The sequence below is a fragment of the Staurois parvus genome, unplaced genomic scaffold, assembly GCF_062004578.1.
Source record: "Staurois parvus isolate SC_StPar_1 unplaced genomic scaffold, SC_StPar_1.0 ptg000283l, whole genome shotgun sequence".
Taxonomy (NCBI): domain Eukaryota; kingdom Metazoa; phylum Chordata; class Amphibia; order Anura; family Ranidae; genus Staurois; species Staurois parvus.
Genome location: NW_028318079.1, coordinates 6,727,286 through 6,748,937, shown reverse-complemented (window position 1 = coordinate 6,748,937; position 21,652 = coordinate 6,727,286).

Genomic DNA, 21,652 nt, shown 5'->3' with positions numbered 1-21,652 from the left:
GTTTACAAATGGCGGGAAAGATACTGGGATTTTTAGTTTTTTTTTATACTAATAATGGCGGCGATCAGCGACTTATGGCGGCGATCAGTGACTTATGGCGGGACTGCGGGACTACGGCGGACATTCTGACACTGGGGGGAACTGACTTGGGGTCACTGACATCCCCAGTGACACCAATACAGTGATCAGTGCAAAAAAAAAAACCACTGACACTGTACTAATGGCACTGGGCAGGAAGGGGTTGACTATTATTCACTGAAAGGGTTAACTGTGTGAGGGGAGTGTTTTACTAGGGGGCGGGGGTGTGTTTTACTAGGGGGCGGGGGTGTGTACTGCATGGAGACACACTGATCCGGACAGATAAACTCTTCTGTCCCGATCAGCGTGTCAGGAGCTGTCAGGGAACTGACAGAAAGCACAGCTACTGCAGCTGTGCTCTCTGTCAGTGATTGCCGCTAATCGGCAGGACATAGCCGGTAACGACTGGCTGTGACCCGGCGACTGACATCCGCGGCCGTGATCGGCGGGACAGGTAGGGCGGGGGCGCGCTTCACACGCGCCCCCTACCTGTTTTAAAAACACGCGTTTTAAAACGTGGTTTTGCCCAGCCGTGCCGCCCTGCCACCGTATTTCTACAGTGGCTGGGCGGCATGTGGTTAATGGTTGAACTGGATGGACTTTTGTCTTTTTTTCAGCCAGACTAACTATGTAACTACCTTGGTGACTGCTGCAATTAAAATGTGTAAATAAAGAAAACGCAAAACAAATTCATAGAAAACCTAACCGTGCATGTCACATGACCATAAATATGAAATGACTCCTGAAAAATATTATGTAATGTGCCCTTTAGTAAAGTGCAGTTCTTCAAATGAAACCAGTCCTATAATTCCACAGTGGTGTCCCAATACGTGCAAAAAGTACTGGTTCTCTGATTCTAATAAAGTCTGGACAGTGCTCCTGTATCGCACAGAGATGTAACCTCATTCTGTATTATTGAGTACCTATCTCCAGTATGGTCAACAAGGCTTGTAGGGCAGACCCCTTTGTCATCCTTTTCTTTGAATCTCCCTTAACTGTACTGCATGGGCAAGCAGCATACATTCTCAAAAAAGAATAGAGGATACCATAGCGTAAAATTGTGCTAGCAATTTTATTAAATAAATAAGACCAATGCATGGCGGCCGGCCGCTTCAGGAGATCCAGTTCCAGCTACCAGCAGACGCCAGGACTCCTCTTGCCCTCCAGGGCTCCCAGGATCCCTTCGGACCATATCATGGGTGACATGCTTTTTATGTTCTGTACTCTAGTGAATTTCTAATTGTTATCTTGCAAATAAAATTGCTACGATTAATGCTGCACTTAGATGGCGCCCTGCTCTTATCTCACTTTGCTCACAGAGTCCAGCTTTACTCGGAGGGTGCTCCCACTGATTCTGCTGTCTGTTGTCCAATACCTTTTTGAAAACACTTACAGGCTGTTCCCCCTCCTTCCCTTACCAGTCTGACTTTATTGATGAACTGTTTAGACCGGTGGACTTTATAGTAGGATCCAGTATACCTCTCCATATAAAATATTTACTCATTGTATTCAGCCCACAATGAAACTCCTAGGGTGGAAGCCCTAAGACTCACACCAAGTGAAGTATACCTTCTATGTCCGATGATGGACCATGTAGGAAGTAACCTTCCTAGCTTTCAGCATCATAGGCTGGGGCAGCACAGTGGCTAAATGATGAGCACTTCTGCCTGGCAGTACTCGGGATGTTGGTTTGAATCTCAACCACAGCACCACCTGCCTTGAATTTGCATGTTCTCCCTGTGCCTGTGTTGTTTTCCTCCCACACTCCAAAGACATGCTGGTAGTCTAATTGGCTCCTGTCTAAATTGTCCCTAGAATGTGAGTTAGGGCCCTTAGATTGTACGCCCCATGAGGGTTAGGGACCTTAGATTGTACGCCCCATGAGGGTTAGGGACTGATGTGAATGCCCAATATATGTGTAAAGTGCTACATAAATTGATGGCACTATATAAGTACCAGAAATAAGAATATTAATCACAGATTTAGAGATGCCCGTGTCTCCCACGCCTTTAAAGCCAGTAACTATGAAGCAGTAAGACAAATTGGCCCTTTGAGAAAGAACTTTCAGACAATTTGGTAGAGGCCTCAGAGCGTCAGCCAGGAGCCTTACCAGGTTGGCATACCCCATCTGCAGCAATGAGGATCAATGGATTGTCAGTCTTGTGAAGCAGCTTCAGGGGAGAAGAGAAATCGATCAGGTTGCAGTGATTCCACTGAGCTGCCAGAGCATATACTGCTTCCACTAGAGCAAGGGTAGGCAACCTTAAGGAGTTGGAGATCTACCTGAACAACACGGGAGAAGTCAAAGATCCTCAGGCACAGTGTTGCCTCCTCACACCTGATTTAAACCTCTAATTGCCATACTACTGTGTTACAATCATGGTAATCAGGTGGTGAGGAGGCAACATATCACCTCCTCACCACCTGTCAAATACATTTGAATCTCTTTTCAGAGGAGCAGTAGTGCCCGAATGAGCCCTTAGTTGCATTTGGCAGAGGCACCCTTAGGGCTCTTTCACACGTAAATTTGGGGGGGTAAAACCCTGAAGCTTAGTTGCGGGTTTACCACCCCCAATTCCTTTCCCCTTCAGCTGTTGAGGCGGTAGCCAAAAGGTGTAACAGGAATGAACCCTTCCCCCCCGTTGTCTTTGGTGGGTGCTACTGCCTGAGAATTGTGACCCATTCAAGTAAATAAAGCCACTCTGAAAGCGCCATGCAATTGCATGCCCCTGGCGGTCCAAGAGGTTAAAGCAGGTGGTGAGAAAGCAACACACCCCTGCCTGCTTTAACCCCTTGCATACAGTACTGGACAAGGTTGCAGGGCACTTGTAGAGCGGCCTCATTCACTTGAATAGGTCATACGTGGCAGGTGGTACACCCCTCAACCGTGACATATAACTCCTGCTGCGGCTGTGACATGGCCAGCTAAAGGGGTGCAGTTGGGGTGTGAGGTGGTAAAAACACTATAGGGTTTTACCACCCTCCAAACTGCAAATGTAAATGACCACATACTGTTTTGAGCCACCTATAAGGCTGCTTTCACACCGATGTACTGCGGTTTACCTGCACCATGAGTGCAGCGCACTGCATTTGCAATTTTCCTGGGTTAGCTATGCTTTGTCATAGACTTCTATTATATCCTGCATTCAGGAGTTTTGGTGAGCTTTCAAAAAGTGCACCAGACCCTCAGGATAAAATAGAAATTGATGGCTAAGAGCAGAAAACCCATATGAAAGCTGTAGGGTACACTGCACTGCATCCGCGATGTGGGTATACCGCAGCTCATCAGTGTGAAAGCAGCAATATATTATGCCCAGTGTATTGCTTCACACAGACCTGAAAATCTCTTCTTTCCTGCTGCTGGCACCACTCTGCAGACTGCTAGCCGGGATGAGAGGTGGAGTGCAGTTGGTATCACTCTGTATGGGACAGGAGCCAGCACTACAGAGAAGATCCCTAAAGAAGTGACGTAACTCGTGGCGTAACGCATATGACGGAAGCTTGTGCATACAGGAGCTGCCATCTGTGTTCACCCTGCTTTTCCCTTAGATGCTTGGAATAGGTTCTGTGAGCTTTGTATTTATGTGAGTGGCATTTTTTTAGGGTAATAAAGCCTTACTACACTATGAGGAGTTCCTTGTTCCTTATCTTTTGAGCACCTATCCATCAGAGTGGGGACGTAAAGGATTGTCCCTGGGTGTGCCTGGGAGAGACCCGTGGAAGCCGAGGATTCAGTGGGATGAATATTGAGCGCACGTTGACCTGTATTTTCTATGGGTCAGCTGTTAAGGTGAGCGAGCATGCCTGAAGGTGGAAGAGCACCATAGATCTGCACACCTGTTGAAGTCACTGGAGCATTGCTTTAGGGTTCTTTCACACGGGTAGGACCCGTTTAGCGGATCCGCTTGCTCAGTGGGGGATCTCTCCGCTGATCCCCTCTGAGCAAACGATGACAGCTCTGTGTCCGCTTTGCTGTTGCAGAGCAGACACAGAACTGCTTGTTCTACTCAATGGGTGGTCGGATGAAAACGGACTACCTGTCCGTTTTCATCCAACCTGATCCAACAGACGGAAGGGGATTTGGATCCCTATCCATCCTTTTTTGGCAGATCGGAACGGATGTCGGCGGGTGTAAACAGACACATCTGTTTACACCCACCACTCCATAGAGGAGAGTGAAGGTTCCAATCGGGTCTGCCTGAAAAACGAGCAGGCGGACCCAATTGGAACGTCCGTGTGAAAGAGCCCTTAAATGTTGGAAGAAAGAGACTGTTTCATCACTTTTGGGCTGCATTTTACACTTTACTAAGTGTTAGCTACCATTTACCAATCTTCTGATTTTGTGTATATTTTTTAGTAGAGTTGCTTAATCTTTTCTATTACGCACTTTTTGTGAATATCTAGCTCAGTTGAACATTCGCTTGATTCATCACCTATTTATTCCATTAGGAGGGGGGGCTGATTGCTCAGCCAGGCATTTGTTTTACAATTATTTAATACTGTTTTTGTTGGTTTTCACACTTTATGCTTCAGCTCAGCTGGGTGTTTTTTATAGCATTATTATATTGTGATCGTGTTTTATTTCCAGGGCGGATAAAAATCAATGATTTTTTTTAAAAAATCAAACAAATCGGATTTTTTTTATTTAAATCTGATTTTTTTTATTTAAATCGGATTTTTTTAAATAAAATGCTTTTTGAGGAAAATATATTACCATCCAAAGGTTATTCCATCATGAAATAAAGATTAGTTTTTTAATTATGTAGAATAAGGTTGTATAGGTTTAATATTTTTGGTAAATAAATTCCATGAATCCATTCACAATGTCATGCTCTTCCAGAGGTTTTTGTAAGATTATTGGGCAGTTTCTCTGCCTACAAGATATTATCACAGATGCTTGGTTTACTTTTGCAGTTCTCAAAACTGAATTTGACTCAGCGGAGATCACATGCCTCTTCTTCAGAGCAAAAATGTTATAACATGAACAGAGTTAAGAAAAAGACCTTCATCCTAACTTCTACAAACCTATGAATACAGAATCAACCCCTTCAGTGCTAAGTTTCAAGAAGTTCAGTGAATAGAATAGAAACAATATTTTTCTGATTGTTTGGAGTGGAATAGATCTGCACAAGAAGAAAGTGAAACTAAGTGTGAGGAGGAAGGGGCTGACAGTCTAAGTTTCTTAAAATATATAGATTTTGTTTAGCCAAATTAGTTACCAAACATGGATGTTTAACCTCCTTGGCGGTGTTCCCGAGTGTAGCTCGGGGTAGAATTTCTATACCAAGAACGGTAACCCTGAGCTACACTCGGGCTTACCATGCAGCGTTCTCTGGGGGTCCCTGCAGCACTTACCTTGTCCTTCGCTCCCACGATGGGTCCCCTGCAGCGTCCCCGTCCATCTCCTCCGGCGGATGCCGGCATCTGGCTTCCGTGTTCCAGTCCCCGTGACGTCGGAACGTTCGGGCGGCGGAACCGGTGGGAAATTTGAAATTTTTAAAAAATTACATTTTTGCTGTCATTGCTGTTTCACTGCATTTCACATACATTTTGTCCCCACTGCTTTGTCCTGTGCCCTGCCTGCATTTTGACTGTTCTTTCTGCCTGGAAACTTAGAAAAGTCCATGGCGGCCAAAAAGCGTCCCTTTACGTCAAAAGCGGTTTTAGAATGATTTGTGGGGAAATTCGTCATCAGACACTGAAAACGATTTTGCGACTTTGCTCAGCGATGTGCGAATTTGCCTCTGTATTTCAAATTTCAGTGTTTTTGGTTTGATTATATTATTGAATTAAATTTATTATTATTATATTATTATTTTTTATGATTATTTATTAAATTATAATTTATGATTTCGTGTTTCAAGTTTTATCATATCCGGAATGTTTAATAGACTCTTTTTCGGATAGATTTCAGTGAGTTATTCCTAAAAATTACAGCCTACAATTAAAAACTACATATTTCCATGCAAAAAAATGGTACCGCTTTCAGCACAAAATTCCTGACATGATCATACCGCCAGGGAGGTTAAGCAAATCACATATGCTGGAATGTTATTGTTTCAGTTGAATAAATCTATTTAAATTGTTATTATTAAGGTAATGATTATTTTTCTCCTTCCTAAATACAACAGAAAAGTTGTCCAAATATATTAAACTGGGGATAAAAAAAATTAAACTGGGGATAAAAAAAACGAATATGAAAAGTTATTCTAAAAATCTTCATCTACTTGCATATTAAAGTTATACCAGCAAGAATTAGTCTTTATGTAGAAAACTAGGATTAAATCAAGCCTTACTGACTAGTGATTTAAATCGTGATTTAAATTGTGATTTTAAATCAGTTTGATTTAAATCAAATCCACCCTTTTTATTTTTGATATAAGTTTCACTTATTTATTACTGTTCTTGTTGTTTTTTTACACTATATTCTTCAGCTCAGCCAGGTGTTTTTTATAGGTTGGCAAGGCGTTTATTGCTACTTGGTTTTGTTTTATTTTTGATATATGTTTCAGTTATCATTTGGATTTTGTTGCTCAGTTTCCTTTTTAACTATTGACTTTATTTGTTTCACAGGTTTATTCATTTACACATTGGGTTTGATGCTCGGGAGGGTGTTTATTATTATTTTTTGGGACACTAGGGGCAGCGCAGCACTTTTCTTGGGGAGTACAACAGAGGAGGCATCGGCTTATGTGGCCCTTGCTCCCTACTACAGCTCCAAGTTTACAAGTAGTCCCTCTGCATTGCACTCTGGGATGGTGGGTCAGCAAGTCTACCAGTCACCTAGCCGCAATCTACTGGTAGATCGCAATCTATGGGTTACTGACCCCCACACTAGAGGATCCCTGTACCTAGAGGCAAACTTGTCCAGTAAGTGGTTGAACTTGGAGGCCAAGAGGTCCACATCTAGCATCCACCAATCTTTTGAGAGAGGTCCTGGAAGACTCCAGGTATTGAGGCCACTTCCTCTGCATCTAGGTGCATTCGGCTGAGGAAGTCTGCCTGCCAATTATATACATATGGTATGTTCTATACATATGGGAGACAAGGCAGCAATATGAAGTTCTACCCAGGACAGGACTGGATCTACAGTTGCGTTGAAATAATAGCAGTGTGTTTTTAAAAAAGTGAGTAAAGCTCAAAATCCTTATAATAGCTTTTATTTCCATACACGCAAATGCATTGAGAACACTACACAGTCTATTCCAAATCAAAACATGAAGGAAAATGTTTCAAATTAGTTATTACTTTACAGAAAGTGAAGAAAAAGCAATATTAGGCTGTTCAAAAAATATTGCCTGCATTTCTTTTGTATAGGCTCAAACATTTACTGTATAAACTGAAAAATGCTTGGATATTTACCGTATTTTCCGGGGTATAAGGCGACTGGGTGCATAAGACAACCCCCTAATGTTCCAGTGAAAACATAGATTTTGGGCTATACTTGCCGTATAAGACTACCCCCCTTCCGAGGCAACACCATTTAAAAACATCAGATTTTTAATTGAAATGGTTATGACTTACCGGTATTTCAAATCCTTCAAAATCCTCATGCTCATCCTCTGACATCATAAGTTCATGAATGACCTCTTGTGATACATTTGTAAGACAGTCATCATATGGATCAAATTCCAAATCAGATGGTTACCGCTGGATGTGCGGTAATACGGTAGCTTCGGCTACATACAGTATACAGCCCGCTGGATGTGCGGTAATACGGTAGCTTCGGCTACATACAGTATACAGCCCGCTGGATGTGCGGTAATACGGTAGCTTCGGCTACATACAGTATACAGCCCGCTGGATGTGCGGTAATACGGTAGTTTCGGCTACATACAGTATACAGCCCGCTGGATGTGCGGTAATACGGTAGCTTCGGCTACATACAGTATACAGCCCGCTGGATGTGCGGTAATACGGTAGCTTCGGCTACATACAGTATACAGCCCGCTGGATGTGCGGTAATACGGTAGCTTCGGCTACATACAGTATACAGCCCGCTGGATGTGCGGTAATACGGTAGTTTCGGCTACATACAGTATACAGCCCGCTGGATGTGCGGTAATAGGGTAGCTTCGGCTACATACAGTATACAGCCCGCTGGATGTGCGGTAATAGGGTAGCTTCGGCTACATACAGTATACAGTATATATACAGCCCGCTGGATGTGCAGTAATGTACATACAGTATACCGCGCTTAGCCAAGCTGGCTCAAAACAAATGTCCCTATGACAGATTAATGTCAGCCCGCTGGATGTGTGGTATATACCGTATACTGAGTATATACCACTGTGGTATATACAGTATACAGAGCCAAGCTGTTTCAAAACGTACCGGTACGTCCCTACGGTAATCAGACCGCTGGATGTGTGTATGTACAGTAGCTGAGGCAACATACAGTATACACTGGGCCAATCAAGGCGAGTGATGTATTCTACTAATGAATACAAAGCCTGCTCGGATTGGCTGAGGTTGTGACATCATCAGCCCACCAATCTGAGCAGGCTTTGTATTCATTAGTAGAATACATCACTCGCCGTGATTGGCCCAGTGTATACTGTATGTAGCCGCAGCTACTGTACATACACGCATCCAGCGGGCTGATTACAGTAGGGACGTACCGGTACGTTTTGAAACCGCTTGGCTCAGCGCAGTATACTGTATATATTGCACATCCAGCAGGTTGACAGATTAATCTGTCATAGGGACATTTGTTTTGAGCCAGCTTGGCTCAGCACAGTATACTGTATGTACAGTATTACCACATCCAGCCAGCTTGACCCAAACAAACTCAAGGTTCACATTTTATACCCCACGTATAAGTCGATCCCCGATTTTTGGGGTATATTTTTAAGTATAAAAAGTAGTCTTATACGCCAGAAAATACTGTACCTTTCCTGTGAATCAATGAACTAATGTTTAGTTGTATAACCACTGGTTCTGAGAACTGCTTGACATCTGAGTTGCATGGAGTCGACCAACTTCTGGCACCTGTGAACAGGTATTCCAGCCCAGAACAATTGCACTACATTCCACAATTCCTCAGCATTTCTTGGTTTTACCTCAGAAACAACATTTTTGATGTCACGCCACAAGTTTCCTATTGGATTAAGGTCCGGGGATTGAGGTGGCCACTCCATAACGTCAATCTTGTTGAAACACCCAATTCAAGGGCATTTCCTCTTTGGCATAAGGCAGCATGACCTCTTCAAGTATTTTGATGTATTTAGACTCATCCATGGTCCCTGGTATGCGATAAATAGGCCCAACACCATAGTATGAGAAACATCCCCATATCATGATTTTTGCGCCACCATGCTTCACTGTCTTCACAGTGTACTGTGGCTCAAATTCAGGGTTTGGAGGTTGTCTAGACCCAAGAAAACCAATCTTGCTTTCATCAGTCCACAAAATATTGCGCCATTTCTCTTTAGGCCACTCAATGTGTTCTTTGGCAAATTGTAACCTCTTCAGCGCATGTTGTGTCTTTGTGGACTTTGTGGGGACTTCTTGCCGATAGCTTAGCTTCACATAGGCGTCTTCTAATTGTTAGAGTACTCACGGGTAAGTTTAGACCTTCTTTGATCTTCCTGGAGCTGATTGTTGGCTGAGTCCTTGCCATTTTGTCTATTCTTCGATCCATTCGACTGGTAGTTTTCCGTTTTCTTCCACGACTTTCTGGTTTTGGTTGCCATTTTAAAGCATTTGAGATCATTTTAGCTGAGCAACCTATCAATTCCTGCACTTCTTTACATGTTTTCCCGTCTTCAATCAACTTTTTAATCAAAGTACGCTGTTCTTCTGAACAATGTCTGGAACGACCCATTTTACTTAGAGAAAGAAAGGCACCACGCCCAGCATGTACAAAATGTGCTGCCTTAGTTAGTTAGTTCACCTTTAAAAAACTTCTTATGCTCCACGGGGCCCGTATTATTATTATATTATTATTATTATACAGTATTTATAAAGCGCCAATAGTTTGCTCAGCACTGTACATTACAAAGGGGGACAGAACATGTGACAGAACAATACCAATACAATGCAAAACATGAGGGGATCGAGGGCCCTGCTCTTTCGAGCTTACAATCAACAAAAAGCACTGAGCAAATTAAAATATAAAAACAGTTCCTTTCATTATCTTTAGTCCCTGCAAATGTTGCACATACGGTAAATAGTTCCACTGTGCGAAGGATGGGTCGGGTGAAACCAGAAGTGCTTTATTAGGAATGGCTGTAATAAACACAGAAAACTCTTAATTACATGTGACCGAATATGTTCACTGTAATCACTGTCCTCTATACATTACTAAACATTTTCATATACATTAATAAGTATTTTCATATGTGCTGTTCCCCTCATATTTGTTATTTAACTGTGCATTGTATCACCAATTCTTATTTCACCATGTTTGTTTCTATGTCTTGATCTGTTGCTGCCATCTGCTGGCCAGAATTTGCATGCTGCATGCCTTTGTTATAGCTAGTAAGTGTTTTCTCTGCTGGGTGTGGTTTTAGGCAAGCCTTGGTTCTGGTCACTTCCTGCAGCCATTTTATCTGCTATATAGCTGTGTGACAGGACATTCAATACCCTGGGCTTGTGAAGGCATCAGTTTTTGAGCAGCAGTTAGCCTCAGGAAAGATATCACAGGACAGCATCAATACCTCTACTGCCTTACAGTATTGTATCACTGTTTGTCGCTGTATTTTGGACCAAATAAACCCACGCTGATTTCATTCCCGTGTATACGTTTGGATCCATCTAACCTGAACATCTGCCGGTCCGGTCTGCTCCACTGCTTGGATACGAAGGTAGGAAGTTACACAGCCATTATCAGATATACCTTCATTCGCCTTCATGTGGGGACAGAACAGTCAAAAACTGCCTTAAAGTCCATACCCCGCTACAGATTCCCTCAGAGTCCAGTACCACACTCAGGAATCTCCCTAGCAACAGGCCCACTTGCAGCAAATCTGCCCGGCTACAGTGCATGTTCCACAAGCCTATGCGGAAGCACTGCACATACGCAGTATCTATACTCTTGCCTGGAAGTCCTCCACAACTCGCCAAGCCACTCTTTACATCCTATATTAACCTTTGCTCGCATAATAGAAGTACTGTTTATGCACGCTCCTTACATTGTTGTGGCCCGCAAAACCCTGCAATTCACTCTAAGCATATTAGAAATTTTATCAACGTGCCCTATCGGAGCCGTACTGCGATTTTCAGCGTCCAATTCAAAAGTTCATTTTCTTAAAGAGACAGCGCACCTTAAGTCAAAATGGCCGAAAAGGACTTTGCACAGTTCCCCAGTGATGAGCTAAAGCAAATGCAACCTGATACTGATCATTATGAAGGGCAGGGAACAGAATCCACACTTCCAGCAGAACAAGTCGTGCGACCAAGACGCTCTCTCAAACCGACAGTAAAGGTCATTGAAAATTATCACACCACGAAAGATGAGCTATGTGATAACCTGGAGGAGCAATGGGAACGAGTTTCCTCCCTCATTTCCGGACTTAAATCCTCCTCAGGTGATGCCACAAGTTTACAAGTTGCCATCGGGCGGCTGGACACAGCTCAAGAAAGATACAAGAGACTGTCCACAAGGTATATAACCTTTCTAAAAGACTCTAATATCGATGAAGCCCTATCAGAACTGAGCAAGGCAGAATCAATAGACAGACAAAGAGACGTCATGGTGCTGGATGTTAAAAGTAAAGCAGAACTCCGTATCTCGCATTTGCAAGAAACTAGATCGCACAGATCAAATTCATCTAAACATTCCTCTCGGTCATACAAATCATCGTGCTCAAGAAGCTCAGCCTTGAGCGACAGATTACTAGAGGCCCGCATAAACGCAGAGCAATCCAAAGCGAGACGCTCCTTCACAGAAAAAGAAGCTCTTGCAAGAGCAGAGGCGAAGAGGGCAGAGGCAGAAGCAGAGGCCAAGAGGGCAGAGGCAGAAGCAGAGGCCAAGAGGGCAGAGGCCAAGAGGGCAGAAGCAGAGGCTCGAATAAAGATTTTTGAATCAGAGATGCAGGAGGAAATTGCATTAACTAAAGTAAGACTACTTGAGCAAGCATTGAGCCAAGGTCTTGATCCAGTCTGCTCGCTACCACAGGAGATAGATGATCCAGTTGACCGCACCAGTGACTATGTACTGAATCAGGTATCTGCGCCACCCCCAGTTTGCAGTACCGTCCAAGCCGAGAACACTGAAACCTGCAAGTCAGCTCTACCTGCGGTACCAGTGCCACCCACAGCACCCGAGCAACCTAATAACCGTTACCCAGAAGTGCCCTCTCAAGGACGGTTGTTACAGCAAGATCGCTATCAGGCATTTTCTGGCCTACCTCCACAACTCAAGCAGCAGTCATCACAATATACAGAGGCTAAACGACAGCTCAACCCTGCAGCTACATCATTCTACCCGGAAGCATCTCACCCCTTTACGCCAGGCAGCCCATACGCCCCAGGGGCATCACAAGTCGTCATGGCCACAAGCAGTGAGAAATCAGATATGTCTGAGTTTGCCAGGTTTATGGTGAGCAGAGAGCTAATCAACACCAGTCTCTCAAAATTTGATGACCGTGCAGAGAGCTACAGAGCTTGGAAGGCAACCTTCAAGGCCGCTATCGCTAACCTCAACCTAACCGCAGAGCAGGAGTTTGACCTCTTGATCAAATGGCTGGGCCCAGGCTCCACAAATCGCGTCAAGAGCCTCAGAACTGTCTACATGGGACAAGCAGAAGCAGGTCTCGCTGCCGCCTGGCAGAGACTCGAACGTACCTTCGGCAGTGCAGAAGCAATAGAGAAGGCCCTATTCAAGAGACTGCAGAACGTTCCAAGAATCAATCTCAAGGATGTCCAGAAGCTTCAGGATTTAAGTGATCTGCTCATGGAACTGGAGCTTGCCAAGGGTGACCCTCGTCTGTCCGGGCTGTGCTACCTGGATACAGCTCATGGAGTGAACCCAATTGTCGTGAAGCTACCATACAGTCTGCAAGAAAAGTGGGCGGCATCAGTCTCAAGGTACAAAAGAGAGCATGACGTCACCTTTCCCCCATTTATTCACTTCTGTAGGTTTATCGATGAACAGTCCCAGATGAGGAATGACCCCAGCCTCGACTTCCTGGAGTTCAACACTACAGCTTCAGCAACATCATCACCAAGGTATGAAAGCATCATGCATAAACACAGAGACTTCAAGAGCAGCGTGAGTGTTAGAAAGACTAGCCTACCATCTCCTGCAGTACCCACGGGTAAACAGTACACCACCTCATCAGGAGATAAGACCTTCAATCGTGAATGTCCCATTCATAAAAAACCACACTCTCTGAACAAATGTAGAGGGTTTAGATCCAAAACCATACAGGAGCGCAAGAAAATCCTCACCGAGCTCGGGGTATGTTTCAGATGCTGCGCTTCATTGGAGCACATGGCTAAGGACTGTAAATCTGTCATCAAGTGTGAGGAGTGTCATAGTGAAAGACATGCCTCAGCTATGCACCCAATCCCACTCTCCAGAGATTCACCCACTGCCGTCACCACCAGTCCAGATCCAAGTCATGGCGGGGAGCCCCAAAATTACGCTAATGCAGCGACTGCTGTTTCCTGCTCATGCTTGGATGTATGTGGGGAGGGCCAGTGCGAGAAATGTTGTGCCCGAATATGCTTAATCAAGGTCTACCCAGAGGGACTACCAGGAAAGGCAGTAAAAATGTATGCCATCATTGACGACCAAAGCAACCGGTCGCTAGCAGGTCCTAAATTCTTTGAAGCCTTTGGAATAAAGGGACCATCCGAGCCCTATACCTTAAACACCTGCTCGGGCCGCATAGAGACTAGCGGCAGAAGAGCACAAGGATTCATCGCTTCTCCTGTCAGTGGGGATACGGAAATACCCTTACCGACGCTGATTGAATGTGATCAAATACCCAACCATAGGGATGAGATTCCTACCCCAGAAGCTGCATTTCACCAACCTCACCTAAGGCACCTAGCCAACGTTATCCCACCTATGGACATCAACGCCGAGATTCTACTCCTGCTCGGCAGAGACAATCTAAGGGTACACAAGGTGCGTCAACAGTGTAATGGTCCTGACTATGCACCATACGCCCAGAGACTGGACTTGGGATGGGTAATCATAGGAAATGTATGCTTAGATCAACCAGGAATTGACTCCTTCAAAACGTACGTGCGTGCAGATGGACGCACAACTTGCATTAAGCCGTGTCCTCATCACTATGAGGTGAAAGAGAAGTCTCTAGGCCTCGTACAACTACCTGACGTCATTACTCCCCTCTTTGCCGACAACTTGGGGAGATCAGTCTTTCATACAACCAAGGACGACGATAAAGTAGCCTTGTCAGTAGAGGACAGAGAATTTGTCAAGATAATGGACAGTGAGTTCTTTAAAGACGAAACCAATCACTGGGTTTCTCCATTACCCTTCCGAGCTACCAGGGTAAGACTCCCGAACAACCGGGAACAAGCTCTGTCTAGATTTAACTCTCTTCAGCGTACCATGAACAGCAAGCCTGAAATGAGAGAACACATCGTTGCCTTTATGAATAAAATATTCCGTAACAACCATGCAGAACCAGCTCCATCCTTAAGGAAGAACGACGAGTGCTGGTACTTGCCTTCATTCGGAGTATATCATGCCACTAGACCTATGTCAGTAGGTTCCTTTACTAACTCTACTTGGCTTACAGGTCCGGAGTTTCTGCTAAGACAGGCGGACGAATGTGTACAGGAAGTTTTCAGCATCCAGGATCCGGATAATGATCCAGAAATCCGCGCTGAAGTTAGTGCATTGGTCACTGGAACAAAGCAAACCTCCAGCCTCGGTTGCCAGCGCTTTGAACATTTCTCCAGTTGGATGAGACTCGTCAGGACTATCGCAAGGTTAGTGCACATTGCGAAATGTTATCACAATACTCACAAAGATCAGGATTGTCACGGTTGGCACGTCTGCCATAAACCCTTCTCTGCGGAGAACATCTCTCATAGTGAGTCCCTCATAATACGTCATGTCCAACAAGAGGAATTCAATGTAGAATGGAAGTGCTTATACAACAAACAGCAGATTCCAATAAAAAGCCCTCTTGCCAACTTAAATCCAGTTATTGACAGTTTTGGCTTGCTCAGAGTAGGTGGTCGTTTGAATCAAGCCCACCTAGGAGTTGCAGAACAAAATCCTCTCATCATTCCCAGCAAACACCATATCACCGTCTTGCTGATCCGACACTACCACAAACCAAACCTAAAAGAAGGCGACCTCGTGTTAATGAAGGAGCAACATACCGTACGGATTGACTGGCCTATGGGACTAATTACAAAGGTTCTTCCTAGCAAGGATGGCAAGGTCCGTAAAGTGGAGTTGAAGATCTTCAGAAAGGGTGAGCTTAAAATGTTCGCAAGGCCAATTAACGAACTCATTTTGATACTACCCATCGAGAACATTCCTGCTGGGTGAACTCTCCTGAACTTGAACTTTGTGGTTCTTCTCTATTCCAACTCGGAATCTACTATATTGTTATGTTTACTGCATTCTAACATGTTCTTTGTTACAGGTTGTTTTATATTTTATGGACATTCGTCATAGTGAAATCCCTTATGGAATTTCAGACGGGGAGTGTGCTGTTCCCCTCATATTTGTTATTTAACTGTGCATTGTATCACCAATTCTTATTTCACCATGTTTGTTTCTATGTCTTGATCTGTTGCTGCCATCTGCTGGCCAGAATTTGCATGCTGCATGCCTTTGTTATAGCTAGTAAGTGTTTTCTCTGCTGGGTGTGGTTTTAGGCAAGCCTTGGTTCTGGTCACTTCCTGCAGCCATTTTATCTGCTATATAGCTGTGTGACAGGACATTCAATACCCTGGGCTTGTGAAGGCATCAGTTTTTGAGCAGCAGTTAGCCTCAGGAAAGATATCACAGGACAGCATCAATACCTCTACTGCCTTACAGTATTGTATCACTGTTTGTCGCTGTATTTTGGACCAAATAAACCCACGCTGATTTCATTCCCGTGTATACGTTTGGATCCATCTAACCTGAACATCTGCCGGTCCGGTCTGCTCCACTGCTTGGATACGAAGGTAGGAAGTTACACAGCCATTATCAGATATACCTTCATTCGCCTTCATGTGGGGACAGAACATCATATGCATTAACCCCCCTGGCGGTATTCCCGAGTGTAGCTCGTGGTAAAGTTTCAGCACCACAAGCGGTAACCCTGAGCTACACTCGGGAATACACTGCAGCGTTGCTCCGGGATCCTTCCAGCACTTACCTTGTCCTGCGCTCCCGCAATGTCCCCCCTGCAGCATCCCCGGCCATCTCCTCCAGCCGATGCCGGCATCCATCTTCTGGTTTCCATTCCCTGTGATGTCGGGACGTACGGGGGGCGGAACCAGCGGGAAAATTTAAAAATGTTAAAAAACGACATTGACTAAATACACTAAAATCACATAGTAAAACATGACTGTATAAAACCATTTCACATACATTTTGTCCCGAGTGCTTTGTCCGGCGCCCTGCCTGCATTTTTACTGTTCTTTCTGCCTGGAAACTGAGAAACGTCCATGGCGTCCAAAAAGCGTCCCTTTAGGTCAAAATCTGTTTTAGACCGGCTAGAGAACAGCGATAGTAAATCAGAACCACTTGCAGAATTGAGTGATAATGATTCGTGGGGGAAATTCGTCATCAGACACTGAAAACGATTTTGCGACTTTGCTCAGTGATGTGTGAACTTGGCGCTCTATTTCAAATTTCAGTGTTTTTGGTTTAATTACATTATTATTACATTATATTATTATTTTTTATGATAATATATTATATTATAAGTTATGATTTAGTGTTTCAAATTTTATCATACCCGGGATGTTTACTAGACTCTTGTTCGGACAGATTTCAGTGAGTTATTCCTAAAAATTACAGGCCTACAATAAGAAAACGACATATTTCCATGCAAAAAAAATACCGCTTTGAGCACAGAAATACGGACATAATCAGACCGCTAGGGAGGTTAATAAACATCTTTAATTGCAATACTGAATACCTAGACCTCTGCAGATATGCTAGTAACCTATTCTGCATAACAATAGCGTATTACAATATTTATTTATTATTTCTTTATTTCAGGTACTTATATAGCGCCATCAATTTACGCAGCACTTTACATATATATTGTACATTCACATCAGTCCCTAACCCTCAAGGGGTGTACAATCTAAGGTCCCGAACTCACATTCATACATACACATACTAGGGACAATGTAGACAGGAGCCAATTAACCTACCAGCATGTCTTTGGTGTGTGGGAGGAAACCGGAGTACCTGGAGGAAACCCACGCAGGCACAGGGAGAACATGCAAACTCCAGGCAGGTGGTGCTGTGGTCGGGATTCGAACCAACGACCCTAGTACTGCCAGGCGGAAGTGCTAACCATTTAGCCACTGTGCTGCCCATAAGCCAGATATTAACATGTAAAAGTAGAGGTGACATCATCGCAATAGAGAAATCACATTCCCTGTATCTTAGCACCAAATCGCATAGCTGCAATATATATTCACATTCATGCTGCGAGTCCTCTGATTGCAAAATAATAACAGCAGCATTCACTGATCTCCAGGGCACAAGGAGCAGGGCCCTCGAACCCCTCGTGTATCGCATTGTATTGTTATTGTACTGTCACATGTATTGTCCCCCTTTGTAATGTACAGCGCTGAGCGAACTGTTGGCGCTATATAAATACTGTATAATAATAATAATAATTTTGTCCTATGTATCATGTTAAACAGCCTCCTGCTTACCTGTAACAAACAGGTAAGCAGGAACATTAAAACTCTTAATGACATGTGACCGGATATGTTCACTGCAATCACTGTCCTGCCGGAAACAAAGGTTTCGTTTTTTAGTTCCCACTTCTGTGTCTTCCTATTATCACAGGAAGTAGTTCTGCCCTCTTGTGATGATACAATAAAATTGCAATCTCTAGTATCTTCAATTGACAAAGAGAGATTATTATTATTATTATTATTATACAGTATTTATAAAGCGGCAATAGTTCACTCAGCGCTGTACATTACAAAGGGGGACAGAACATGTGACAGAACAATACCAATACAATGCAAAACATGAGGGGATCGAGGGCCCTGCTCTTTCGAGCTTACAATCTAGGAATTGCAGTTACATTACCGTGTTTCCCTGAAAATAAAAGACACTGTCTTATATTTATTGTTCATCAAGAAGACACACCTTGGCTTATTTTCAGGGGATGTCTTATATTTATTAAGTATGGTACGTATGGTAAGTATGGGGAGCAGCAGCTTTACTGGTGTTTGTGGGGGGATGAGAGAGACCCACAGGCTGTTGCTGGTCGGTGCTGGGGAGCAGCAGCTTTACTGGTGTTTGTGGGGGGATGAGAGAGACCCACAGGCTGTTGCTGGTCGGTGCTGGGGAGCAGCAGCTTTACTGGTGTTTGTGGGGGGATGAGAGAGACCCACAGGCTGTTGCTGGTCGGTGCTGGGGAGCAGCAGCTTTACTGGTGTTTTTGGGGGGCGAGAGAGACCCACAGGCTGTCGCTGGTCGGTGCTGGGGAGCAGCAGCTTTACCGGCGTTTGTGGGGGGCGAGAGAGACCCACAGACTGTCGCTGGTCGGCGCTGGGGAGCAGCAGCTTTATCGGCGTTTGTGGGGGGCGAGAGAGACCCACAGACAGTCGCTGGTCGGCGCTGGGGAGCAGCGTCTTTACCGGCATTTGTGGGGGGCGAGAGAGACCCACAGACTGTAGCTGGTCGGCGCTGGGGAGCAGCAGCTTTACCGGCGTTTGTGGGGGGCAAGAGAGACCCACAGACTGTCACTGGTCGGCGCTGGGGAGCAGCAGTTTTACTGGTGTTTTTTGGGGGGGCGAGTGAGACCCACAGACTGTTGCTGGTCAGTGCTGGGGAGCAGCAGCTTTACCGGTGTTTGTGGGGGGCGAGAGAGACCCACAGACTGTCGCTGGTCGGCGCTGGGGAGCAGCAGCTTTACTGGCGTTTGTGGGGGGCGAGAGAGACCCACATACTGTCGCTGGTCGGTGCTGGGGAGCAGCAGCTTTACCGGCGTTTGTGGGGGGTGAGAGAGACCCACAGACTGTCGCTGGTCGGCGCTGGGGAGCAGCGTCTTTACCGGCGTTTGTGGGGGGCGAGAGAGACCCACAAACTGTAGCTGGTCGGCGCTGGAGAGCAGCAGCTTTACCGGCACTTGTGGGGGGCAAGAGAGACACACAGACTGTCGCTGGTCGGCGCTGGGGAGCAGCAGTTTTACTGGTGTTTTTTGGGGGGGCGAGTGAGACCCACAAACTGTAGCTGGTCGGCGCTGGGGAGCAGCAGCTTTACCGGCGCTTGTGGGGGGCGATAGAGACCCACAGACTGTCGCTGGTCGGCGCTGGGGAGCAGCAGTTTTACTGGTGTTTTTTGGGGGGGCGAGTGAGACCCACAGACTGTTGCTGGTCAGTGCTGGGGAGCAGCAGCTTTACCGGTGTTTGTGGGGGGCGAGAGAGACCCACCGACTGTTGCTGGTCGGTGCTGGGGAGCAGCAGCTTTACCTGTGTTTGTGGGGGGCGAGAGAGACCCACCGACTGTTGCTGGTCGGTGCTGGGGAGCAGCAGCTTTACCGGTGTTTGTGGGGGGCGAGAGAGACCCACAGACTGTTGCTGGTCGGTGCTGGGGAGCAGCAGCTTTAGCGGCGTCTGTGGGGGGCGAGAGAGACCCACAGACTGTTGCTGGTTGGTGCTGGGGAGCAGCAGCTTTACTGGTGTTTTTGGGGGGATGAGAGAGACCCACAGACTGTTGCTGGTTGGTGCTGTCGGAGAGAGACCCACAGTGCTGAGTAAAACAGCAGGCACAGCTTTACTTCTTCCCCTGAGGACACACAATACGGTATCTAAAGCAGAGCGCCCTGCACCTCACTTCACTGAGGAGACTTTTACTTTCACTTTCTACTCTTCACTGTCTCCCTCTATGAATCAGCTTGCAGCACGCACAGAATGACCGGGAGGCGACCTTGTTGATGGGGCTGCCCTTAACCTCTCCTTTCACTTCGAGATAGCAGCTGTCACAATGGGGGAGATGAGAAGGGCTGCCCGTCCATCACTATGTCTTATATTTGGGGTTTGGCTTATATTGCGCAAATGCTTAGAATTCCTGCTACGGCTTATTTTATGGGCATGTCTTATTTTCAGGGAAACAAGGTATCTTCTATTGACAAAGATAGATTACAGTTATATTAGGTATTAGGCATTGGATTTAAATTTTATGGGCTGCCTATTTTCTAAACCTCTTACACAAAGCTGATGCGTCCTGTTGCAAGTCTTTGAAATGCCGCATTTAGGTTACCCTCAAATGTACCTCTCTCACTTGGTACGGAGAAGATTCTCCTCTGTGTGATTTTCTGAATCCCATGATGCCTTTCCCTGTTCTCCCTCTCTCCCTGTGCGCTGTGCACTTCTCTGTGACACCCCCTTCCCCTCAGCACCAGACTGAGCTAGTTCACAAAAATCTACAGGGACAGCAGTGTGTTTTCCTATACCTCTCTGTGGTGCCCCCTCCTCACCAGAACGAGCAGAGGTGTCAGGAATGGACTCGCCAATGGTGGTGGGACTCACCTGCCTTGTGGGCTGCAGTACCTGGGCTAGCTAGCGGGTGCTCTCAGCAACCAGAAGCTTACTCCTGCAATCAGCCATCACCTGAGGCTGATTGCAGGAGGTGTATTTAAGGAATGGCTAGACCTGCAGTCAGTGTCTTGTTGTACTGTTTTGCTTGGCTCCGGTATCCTGATCCTGCTTGCTTCTATCCTGATTCTGCACGAACTCTGCCTGTACTGACCTTGGCTAGTCCTGACCACTCTCCCGCCTGCTCCTGGTACCTTGTTTGCCTGTTTGCTACCGACCCGGCCTGCCCGACTACGTTTAGTGTTGTATGTATGGTTGTTTGTTGGAGGTTTGGTTTGTTGCACTGTGTTATGTTTTGCGCTGCGTTTATGTATTGTTAGTCTTTAATAAATTGTATTGTTTATACTATACCGGAAGCCTGCGTTTCCCTGTGTCAGTCCACACATTTCTGGTCATACCCAGATTCCTGACAAGAGCTCTTCACAAGCACCTACAAGTCTTGTGTATATACCAGGTTGGACCTCCTTTTGCCTTCAGAATTGCCTTAATTCTTCTTGGCATAGATTCAACAAGGCGTTGGAAACATTCCTCAAAGATCTTGGTCCATATTGATATGATAGTATCAGATTTGTTGGCTGCACATCCATAACCGCTGTTATAAAGCAAGATAGAACCATGCTTTCCTGTTTACACCAAATTCTGACCCTACCATCTGAATGTCGAAGCTGAAATCGAGACTCATCAGACCAGGCAACATTTTTCCCATCTTCCATTCTCCAGTTTTGGTGAGCCTGTGCGAATTGTAGGATTTCCTGTTCTCAGCTGACAGGAGTGCACCCGGTGTGGTCTTCTGCTGCTGTAGCCCATCTGCTTTAAGGTTCGACTTGTTGTGCGTTCAGAGATGGTATTC